Raw genomic sequence first — 11220 nt, forward strand, 5'->3', positions numbered from 1 at the left:
CTTTACTCTGGCAGACTTTGGTCCCCTCTTCTTCTTTTCCCCTACTGATGGTTTCAATTTTTTCGCCATAGTCTGGTCCAAAGATCTCTTTTTCATAGTGCCCATAACTGCTATAAGACCTAACTCATCCCCATCTTTTGCTTCTTCCTCAGAATGAGAATCTGATTCTAACTCTTCAAAAGAGTTATCATCCTCCTTCGTTTCTTCAAGAGAACTTTCTAGATTTCTTATTGGGGAAATTTGTATGTCTTTAAAAAGGAGTTCTGAATCTTCCCCAATAGTTTTAGTTGAATGGGCAGGTTCTAAAACTGGATTCCCTAAGATTACCTGATTGTCAATACAAGCTTCTCAAGGTTTCTCCCCCCTTAAAGCCATTTCCAGTGATTTATCTCTAGAGGGTGGCCAATTTAACTCCTTTCCTTCACTATCTTTGGAATTTAGCATCCCTCTAGTTTGATTTATCTCAACCTCCATTTTTGTACCCTTAGCGGGGAATTTCATTTCCTCTACCATTGGACTCCTATAACTCCTCAATGAGTTTGTTGTGTCTTGAATCCTATCAAACTCCAGTGGTTCCCACTCCTTTCCATCCAGCCTTTTCATTGTAATTCTTTCATCATCCCTTACCAAAGACCAAGTATCTAAGTTATAAACAAAGATCTCTAGCCCTTGTTCAGACTTACTAGGGTGATCTTTCCTTTGCAACATCTCCTCCATGAAGTCTAGATCTTCGGCCACAAAATAATCCTCCTTATTGAGAAGCATCTCAGTAAGCTTCTCTCGTTCCAATCCCTTTCCTTTAGTCTGAACCAAACATTCATTATTTGGGTGTCCCAACCCTTTACAAACCTTACACATTTCTATATGCTCCTCAACCTCCACCGTCTATTTCCATATGCCCTCTCCAGTTCTCAACTCTACCATTTTCAAAAGTGGGTGGTTAGCTTTCCAAAGAATGCATAAGCAGGCATACAAACTATAACCCTTTACTGTAACAGCCTCATCTGCTTTAACAAAAGTACCCAACTTGTTTTCAATCTGGGTTAGGGTTTGAAGATTCCAATACTCATGTGGTAGATTATATAACCTAATCTACATTGGTGTATCTATGATGACTTCTTCTTTTGGGTTGAAATTTGGAGTCCAATCCTTAAGATAAAAACCTTTTCCCCCATCATATAAGGTCCGCTGTTAAAAATCCACTCATCTTTTGAGCTCAGACATATTACCAAGTAGAAGCCATTCGGTAACGTTTTTAGATCCATCTTCTCCCAGTGATCATTACACCAATCTCTAACCTGTCTCAATGCCAGCCAAGGGCCACTCCATTTCATGAAAAAATCTTTCTCTTTCAGGTTATTTATCGACTCATTCCAATCTTGGCCATCAATAGACAAAGAGACTATAGTAATATGTTCAAAGTTAGGGCTAACCTTATCCTGACTCTGCTTCTTACCTAAAGACTTTTTCCTCCAAAACTTTTTCGCTATCCTTTTGAAATCGAAAGGCCCATCCAATCGTAAGTTCGCAAAACCCCATATGTTCCTCTTCAATGTTTCTTGTCAAGGAAGGTTTTCTGAGCCATTTAAAATGGTATTGTTGAAGTTCTTTACTAGAGCCTTCCATGCTTGATGGGGAGGCTGCCAAGCTTTGTTCTGCAAGCGATGATTAACCCTCATGTTGAGTGGCCAAGCACCATGCCCTCTATCCTTCCATCGATCTTAGGGTCTGTAAAACCCTAGTTCCCTCCTCCATTCCGCCATAATTTAATTGATTAAATTTTATAATATTATTAACACTATTTTTAACATCACAATTATTTATTCAAATAAAATAGAGACAATATTTTTTTATTATAGACAATTTCTATATATTGTTAGTTTAGTTGAAAATTATTACTCCTCTTTTTTAACACATTAAACACTCGATCTTATTATTAGTTGCTACCAAGGATACTATTGCATCCATGATGTTTTTAAATGATTTAAATAGTTATTAATCATTATCCTTGTTAACCAGTCAATTTTAAGAATTTTTTGAACTAAAATAATTTTTTCTTTACAAAAATTAACATGCAAATTTTTTAACAAAAATAATTTATTGATCATATGATTGGCTAAATGTTTAAGCCTTAAACTTTCATGTCATTCGAGAAAAAGCACATTTTTTATATTAACAGTGTTGTCACTAGTGTCGTCGATGACTTGTACATGCATGGTTTTTGAGGCTTTTCACAGCCCTCACACTATCAATTTTAGAGTTTCTAGTAGCAATCTTTAGCCATTCTCTGAAAAATTTTACGCTTCACAATGTGCCGCAATCTCCAAATATTCCAAGCAATTTGTTTTCTGCTTTGTGGTCCAACTTCTTGCTGCCCTCTCGGTGCTTCCTATATTCTAAGATTTGCCTTTGTTTACACCGTAACCTCTATCAAATTACTTTGATCTTTTCTTATCGCTCAGGCATATTTTACATCATCGTTCCATAAATATACTAAGCACTTAGAGTAGTTATTACATCGATAGCTATAGGTATTTAATGTTTCTATTTTATTTAAGAAATGGTTTATTTTATTATTATTTTATTTAAGAAATGGTTTATTTTATTATTATTATTTTTTTTTAAAGAATGGTTTATTTTTATGTAAATTTTACTTTTAAATAAGTTATGGAAGAAAAGTAGTAATCACTTTATAAATCTCGGTGCTAAATTTAATTGATATAGTGTTCAAAAGTAAAATTATGTTATTTATAATTTTAATATATATAAATTTTATTTTATTTAAGAAATAGTTTATTTTATTTAAAGAATTGTTATTTTTATGTAAATTTTATGTTTTTTATTTTTAGATAAATTATATTTAATACTTTGATAATTGTTTTATTTTATTTTTATTTAATTATATATATATGTGTGTGTGTGTGTGTGTGTTACTTCTTAAAAAAATTATTTCATAATTCTTTTTTAATATATGTTGATTGCTTTTAGTGCATGTATTTATATAATGTCTTGTGTCTTTTTATAATTGTAGAATCACTTTTAGTATAATCAATTTCAATAAAATAATTAACTAGCTTATTGTAAAGCAGAAAATCGCGATCGAACCCTAGTTGTTCTCCCCTCTTCCAACTTCGAGGAGAGAGAAGGGAGGTTCGCTAGGGTTCGATGGTTTTCACTTAGGGGAGAGACTTTACATTCAAAAGAGGGGTTGAAACCCACAAGATCCAATCCCACGCAATGCAAGATTGGATGCTAAATGTGTTTCAAGGGTTAAGACAGCAAGGCTACCCTCTTTTGTAAAGAATGTTGATAGAAGAATTAAGCTAAGCATGCATAGAAAGTGATAAAGATTCGCTTATAAACTGAGTTAGGGATACAGTATGAAGCTGCGGACCTGGAATTAGCAGTAAAATGTCGATACGGCGCTGTCCTGCAAATTTGAGCAAAAGTTGTCGAGACGATGGCGCCCGACGCCACGGTCCTCCGAAAAATCCGCGAAACAAAGGGGGATCTGTTCGTCTCTGCACAAGGATTCCAGATCTTCAATTTCAGCCGCGTACCTGCAACCTACACACAGAAAAACAAAGACGATTGGGGGGTTAGGGATTAGGGGTTTGCCTTTAGGTCAAACCCCGGTTTTGGAATTAACCAAGAAATGAGCAAGAGCTGTAAATGTAAATGACTGTAAAACAAGTACTAATACCTTGTTCTAAGGATGTTTGTATCCTTATGTGCGAAGGTTTAGATGTTGTATGTTGTATGTTGTATGTAGCATGTAGTATGTGATCTCCTCTTCAATGGTTGAATCCTTGTCTTGAATGCAACACTTAGCCTTGAATGGAGACTTGAAATGATCAATTGCTTGAAGGAATGCTTGAATGCTTGAATGCTTGAGTATAATTTCCATGCTTTTACATATATCCTCTTCATGCCAAATGAGAGAGAAAAATGTAGTTTATGTACTTGTCATTTAGGGCTGATAGACTGATTTTCCCGACCTTAGGCCGACCAGGAAAGTTAATTTCCAAATTGCAAACAAAAAGACCCGAGACCCCTTAGGAGACCGGGCCCAAAATAGGACCCAGGGACCAGGGCGGGCGCCCTGGTCCTGAAGGACCAGGGCGCTGGGCGCTCTGGTCCCACCTCCCGAGACAGCAGGGTGCAAGGAGGTTCAGGCCAGGGTGCTTGAAAAATGCAGTTTTCAGTGTCGTGAGCAAGTTTCGGGGTCTCCATTCAGGTTGCGTGTTGCGTCGCCATCGTGAAGACCGAAATGCAGTCGAAATTGCAAGTGTCACAATTTTAGGACGCTACATTTAGCCCCACTTTAGCGGGAGTATGTATGCTCATACTTCCGGTAAAGTACAAGGAAACAATATTGAAAGACTTTCACCACGTCAAGGAGGCAAGAACACCAAGCCCCCAGTGGACTAAGGATCTTACGACTTCGATTGACAAAGTAAAAGGGAAGATCACGAGGAAGAACCATGACTGTCAGTAGTAAGGTTCCCTCACTATGAGTCATGCAAGAAAGATATCAAAAAATTTCAAGGCAAGGCTAAATTTACCAAGAAATTTCCAAGTATCTTGAAAAGATATGAACGGGATGTATGCCCCCCTACGTTAAAGCGATCGCACACGCCTCACCGGGGGTGATTGTTTTAACGTAGTGATACATATAAGAAATGAGAAAGGAAAGGAGCACATTATCGCAAGGATTTAGCCCCCAAGTGTGAGATAAACCCAAGGATAATAGACACAAAACACAAAGCACGAGGTGACTTCACTTTCCTCGGGGTCAGTATGCTGTATGATAATTCATGTATATATATCATATGTATGTATGCATAATTGTTCTTCATTCCCCAATCAAGGAAGGTCACCTAGAAGAAGGGAACACATGTGTCTTTTGAGTCAACATGAGAGAGATCGAGAGATCTCAATGCTTTGCATCATCCTCAAGTAGACAACACTAAGGACAACAAATAGAAGAATGAGAATAACATATAGAAGAAGTAACACAAGAGAGGAGGAGAGAATCTGCTATGCTAATGTAACTAGTCTAGCACGTCATCTACCCCCCGATCTTGCTGATCAATGTTTCGGGAAGGCAGGGAACACGCCAGAGGAGGAACATCCAACACAGCAGATGGAGCTATCACAAGATCCAAACAAGGGCTATGTTCATGTTCCGAGCCACATTGTTCTTGTCTAGGAGCTAGGATAAGTGCTTTAGAAAATTCATTACATAAATGGTTATCAATATCAACAAGTTCATATTCACTATCAGAAGCAAGAGAAGTAACATTTTCATCATGAATAACATTTTCATCCATATCATCATCAAGATTTATAAAAATAGGATCTTTAACTCGCACCGGATCAAGACCATCATGCATCTTATGTTTAGGAGATTTAGGCTCAATGTCCGGCTGAGGAGAAAATGGAATAATGCTTTGTTGAAGGTGTTTTTGGAGATTGCAAAGTTTGAGAAGCAGCTGCTTGAGCTCTAAGACGACGCTTTCGTCGACGTTCGCGTGCAGAACGATTTCGTCTAATCTTAGTAGGAAGTGAAGAAGATTGAGGAGGAGGAATGTTCTCATCCTTATCACTTGGGTGTTTAGGTTGTGGTCTCTTAGGTTGAATAATAGGAGAAGAGGAAGGTCTCTTCTCTCCATAAGAAGAAGGAGGAGGAACTGCTCCATATAAGGGAGGAATATTTGGTTTTGGAAGAAGACCAAGTCCATCATGACGAGGAGGTATAGGTCTACTCTTAGGAGGTTTATTAGATATAGGCATAGTCACATCCATAGGGATGGGTTGGGAATCTTCTTGAGGAAAGACATTAGTTTTATCTTTCAAAGGAAGAACTTCCTTCTCAAGAATGATAGGAATATCAAGTTTAGGTGTTCTAGGTTCACTTAGAGATAGGATCATATCTGTTTTCCACTTTTGATAAGATTTGAAAAGATGATCACTTCGCGGAGGAAGAGATTGGAATTGTTTAAGCCAAAAGTAATCAATAGGAACGCTAGAAGTTCTTTCAGTTGGTTTAAAGAGACTATGATTGACAGTAACAACTTCACCATTATGGGGAAATTTCAAACACTTATGAATAGGAGAAGCAATAGCTTTCATGGAAGATAGCCAAGGATAGCCAAGCTTCACACGAAATTGTTCGGCAGATGGAATAATAGCAAAGTTCACATCAAGAGATTTGTTATGGACCTCAATAGGCAATGTAATAGAACCAATTGCAGGAGAAGAAAATGCATCAAATAATTTCACAATCACATCTGTTTTGTCATATATCAGTTGATTCAATTGCAAAGTAAAAAGGAATTCTTCAGTAATAACATTAATCATGCACGAAGGATCAATAAGCACTCCACGACAAGGTGTATTCTTAACTTTTGTAACTATGTATAAAGGACCATCAGGTGCCCTAATGGTTTCACTGGAATCAAATGTGATGGAAGGTTCTTTAGGGATTTCTTGCTGCTCTACAAAGTTAATCACATTCGGAGTCATAGACACAAGACCATCAGATGAAAGAGAGGAATCATTAGTCTCAATTGCATTAGAGGTATGAGAAGGCAATGGATCAGTGAAAATCTGAAGATTTTGGTTAGGAGGAGCTACAGATGTGTTGCCTTTATCATTCACTCCAGAAACAGAGATAGTATTGTTATCAATCAAATCTTGAATTTTACCCTTTAAAGAAAAATATTTTTTAGTATCATGCCCAGGCTGACGGTGAAATTGACAAAAAGATTTGTTATCAAAATAAGGTGAAGTAATCTTTGCAGGATCAATTTGTCTTATAGGAGGAAGAGTAAGCACATTTTGTTCCAATAACTTATTCATAATACTATGCAATGATTCATTCAAAGGAGTATACTTTCTTTCTTTCTTGAAAAATTTAGAAATAGGAGGCACACCTGATGCTGCATTCACATTATTGTTGATGATGTTTTCATTGAATCTGATGGAATCTCTGTTCGGTTTAAACTTCCCAAATGGTTGTTGACTGCTATCACCCTTATCACTCGGAGCCATAGGATGTGATTGTTCCATTTGACTCACAATCAGTTGATAATTGTGAAGAGTTGCACACAACTGTTGGAAAGAACTAAACTCAGAAAACAGAAGTTTGTCTCGAATATCTTTTTGTAAATTAGAAATAAAGATTCTTTGAATATCATTGTCAGGGACTGGAAAAGAAATTTGAGCATACAAATGCTTATATCTACCAATGAAATCAGTCACTTTTTCTTTAACACCTTGTTTACAATGCATTAAATCAATCAAAGTAACTTTAGGACTTATATTGTTTTGAAATTGTTGAATGAAAGCATTTGCAAGTTGTTCGAAAGAAGTAATAGAATAAGAAGGCAACGAGCAATACCATTGTAGGGCTTTGTCTCTTAATGTTCTAGTAAACAGTTTTGCAAGCAACCTTTGGTCATAAGCAAAATCAGTACAAATTGTTTGAAAAGTCTTAACATGTGTTAGAGGATCTCCTTTACCATTATAAAGTTCCAAATGCGGGATTTCAACATGTTTAGGAGGGATAGCTTGAACAATGTCAAGAGAAAGTGGGCTCGCCACGTCAAATGTGGGCACACTAAACTTAGATTGATTCATAGAGGCAATTTGTTGCTGTAAAGAAGAGACAGTTTGTGCTAGATTGTTAATGGTCGCTTCAGTCGAAGAATTCATATTGGATGTGTTAGATTGAGATGGAGGTGTTATGTTATTGAAAGAAGGTAAAGAGTAAGGTGGTGGGACTCTATGATAATTAGTCATAGGAGATGATTGGACATGAGGAATACTACAAGGAGGGATGGAATGGTTAAACAAATTGCCCCCTTGCGTCATGTTCATTTGTGGTGATATAATAGGCACACTCATTGAAGGAATGAATGAAGAAGTCGGATTGAATGAAGGAAGAGGGTTAATTGAAGAAGAAGGGTTGCCCCCATGACTGGTGATCATAGGAGGAATGTCTTGTGTAGAAGTAGCCATTATGTTTGATGTAAAAGTAGGTATGCTAGCAATAGAAGTTGTCAAAGGAATAGAATGATTGACTTGAGTAGGAGGTTGTGTATAACCCAAATTTTCAGCACAACTCTTCATAGGCATCACATTCGAATCCACAATGTGTGCAATACCACGCAAAATATCAATTCCATTCTTATCACTTTGAAGCATACGTTTTAGACCCTCAATTAAAGGAAGAGCTTGACTATCAGGGTATTCTTGAGACATCCATTGTCGAAAATCGTCAAATTGGTTATTCAATTTCGAAAGTTGTTCTACGGAAACCTCATGGAGAGCTTCTTCATCATTAGGAGGATTAGAGGAATTACCCATGTCCTCGTTAAAAAGGCTATTCAAATTAGGTTCCATCTCCTCAGTAGTTAAACCTCGGAAAGACTTAATTCTACGGCTTCGTCTAACGGGAATAGTGTAAATAGGGCTTATTGTTGTAAAACTCATGCACTAGAAAGAGAGAGAAGATTTTGAATTTAGAGGTAGCAATTTTCAGTAAAATCAGCCAATCTTCTGGATTTAAGTTGTTAAATGCAATCATGACAGTCTCCCGAAATTTCGGAAAAAATGTCCGGGACCGTGGCGCCCGGAATGCAACACGGTCCTTGCAACTTTTTTCGAAATTTGCAGGGATGAAAGGTATGATGATTTTAGAGCTAATCTGAAAAAATTGAGTGATTTTACGATCTGTAGATAGGCCAAATTAAAGTTGCAATCTCGAAATTGAACCCTACCAAGATTGTCGAAAAATGCAAAATTTGAATTTTGAAAAAGAGAGGGAAACTGAAATTTTGAATTTTATGATTCTAGAGGGAATGTCAAGAGTAATGCAAATTTTGAAATTTGAAAATTGACTCAATTTCACGCAAAATTCAATTTTGAAAGCGGAAATCAAAGTTGTTGTAATTAAGCACTTAATTTCAAAAGTCACAAATTGCAAGAATTTGAATAAAGCACTGAAATTTTTAATGAATAATAACACACTTTTCAGATTTAGGACAGTAAGAACACAATTTTGACACAAAATTTCAATTTCAATGATTAAATGTTTAGAAGCCTTAATCCAAGCAATCACAAGACCAACTTTGATTGTAATTTTGAAGGTGTTATAATTGATAAAATCAGCCAAAATTCTGAATTTTAGCAGAAAAACACAGTAAGATCTCGCTCCCGAAATTTCAGAAAAAATGTCGGGGACGATAGCGCTCGGCGCCACGGTCCTCGCAACTTTTTTCCAAATTTTCAGGGATGAAAGATATTGTGATTTTATTGCGGAATCCAAAGTTACAGCTGATTTGGAGATGTTTTGATCAATGAAATTGTCGGACAAAGGTTGAATCAAGAGGGTTTCAAAAATTAGGGTTTTGACACTTAACCACTTAATTTTCAGAATTAAAGCACAAATATGAATTGAAAATTTGTAATAGAAGGGCAGATCTGAAACAGGCATTAACATTTAGACATTTCGCAAGTTCAATTACTAAAAAGAAAATTTAGGGTTTTTATGCAATCACCTCTAAAATTTTGCAAAAGATCAAAAATGGAAATGTAATCAATTTTTTCAGATCTAGGCATGAAAAATCAGAAAGGATGTTCACGTCGGGTTCACCAAAATGTAAAGCGAAAAATCGCGATCGAACCCTAGTTGTTCTCCCCTCTTCCAACTCCGAGGAGAGAGAAGGGAGGTTCGCTAGGGTTCGATGGTTTTCACTTAGGGGAGAGACTTTACATTCAAAAGAGGGGTTGAAACCCACAAGATCCAATCCCACGCAATGCAAGATTGGATGCTAAATGTGTTTCAAGGGTTAAGACAGCAAGGCTACCCTCTTTTGTAAAGAATGTTGATAGAAGAATTAAGCTAAGCATGCATAGAAAGTGATAAAGATTCGCTTATAAACTGAGTTAGGGATACAGTATGAAGCTGCGGACCTGGAATTAGCAGTAAAATGTCGATACGGCGCTGTCCTGCAAATTTGAGCAAAAGTTGTCAGGACGATGGCGCCCGGCGCCACGGTCCTCCGAAAAATCCGCGAAACAAAGGGGGATCTGTTCGTCTCTGCACAAGGATTCCAGATCTTCAATTTCAGCCGCGTACCTGCAACCTACACACAGAAAAGCGAAGACGATTGGGGGGTTAGGGATTAGGGGTTTGCCTTTAGGTCAAACCCCAGTTTTGGAATTAACCAAGAAATGAGCAAGAGCTGTAAATGTAAATGACTGTAAAACAAGTACTAATACCTTGTTCTAAGGATGTTTGTATCCTTATGTGCGAAGGTTTAGATGTTGTATGTTGTATGTTGTATGTAGCATGTAGTATGTGATCTCCTCTTCAATGGTTGAATCCTTGTCTTGAATGCAACACTTAGCCTTGAATGGAGACTTGAAATGATCAATTGCTTGAAGGAATGCTTGAATGCTTGAATGCTTGAGTATAATTTCCACGCTTTTACATATATCCTCTTCATGCCAAATGAGAGAGAAAAATGTAGTTTATGTACTTGTCATTTAGGGCTGATAGACTGATTTTCCCGACCTTAGGCCGACCAGGAAAGTTAATTTCCAAATTGCAAACAAAAAGACCCGAGAACCCTTAGGAGACCGGGCCCAAAATAGGACCCAGGGACCAGGGCGGGCGCCCTGGTCCTGAAGGACCAGGGCGCTGGGCGCTCTGGTCCCACCTCCCGAGACAGCAGGGTGCAAGGAGGTTCAGGCCAGGGTGCTTGAAAAATGCAGTTTTCAGTGTCGTGAGCAAGTTTCAGGGTCTCCATTCAGGTTGCGTGTTGCGTCGCCATCGTGAAGACCGAAATGCAGTCGAAATTGCAAGTGTCACAATTTTAGGACGCTACACTTATATATATTTAATAATATATATAGAATAAGCTGAGAGATATCCTTCTAGAGGTGCCTATTTTTTATTAATTTATCAACATTAAATGGCAATAGGCGCCTTGAGAAGAATATCTCTCGGCTTATTCTATATATATTATTAAATATATATAAGCTAGTAGCAGTCGCACCATGAATTGAAAGACATGACATAAATTAATTTCAAATTATATATTGTTGTATAGTTGTATATTTTGGATTGGTATAGTGATAGATTTAGGATTCCATTTGGTTCAATTCTAGATTTATAATTATAGTTGGGATTGGAATCAAAATAGTAGG

The sequence above is a fragment of the Cryptomeria japonica genome, chromosome 8 (assembly GCF_030272615.1).
Source record: "Cryptomeria japonica chromosome 8, Sugi_1.0, whole genome shotgun sequence".
Lineage (NCBI taxonomy): Eukaryota > Viridiplantae > Streptophyta > Pinopsida > Cupressales > Cupressaceae > Cryptomeria > Cryptomeria japonica.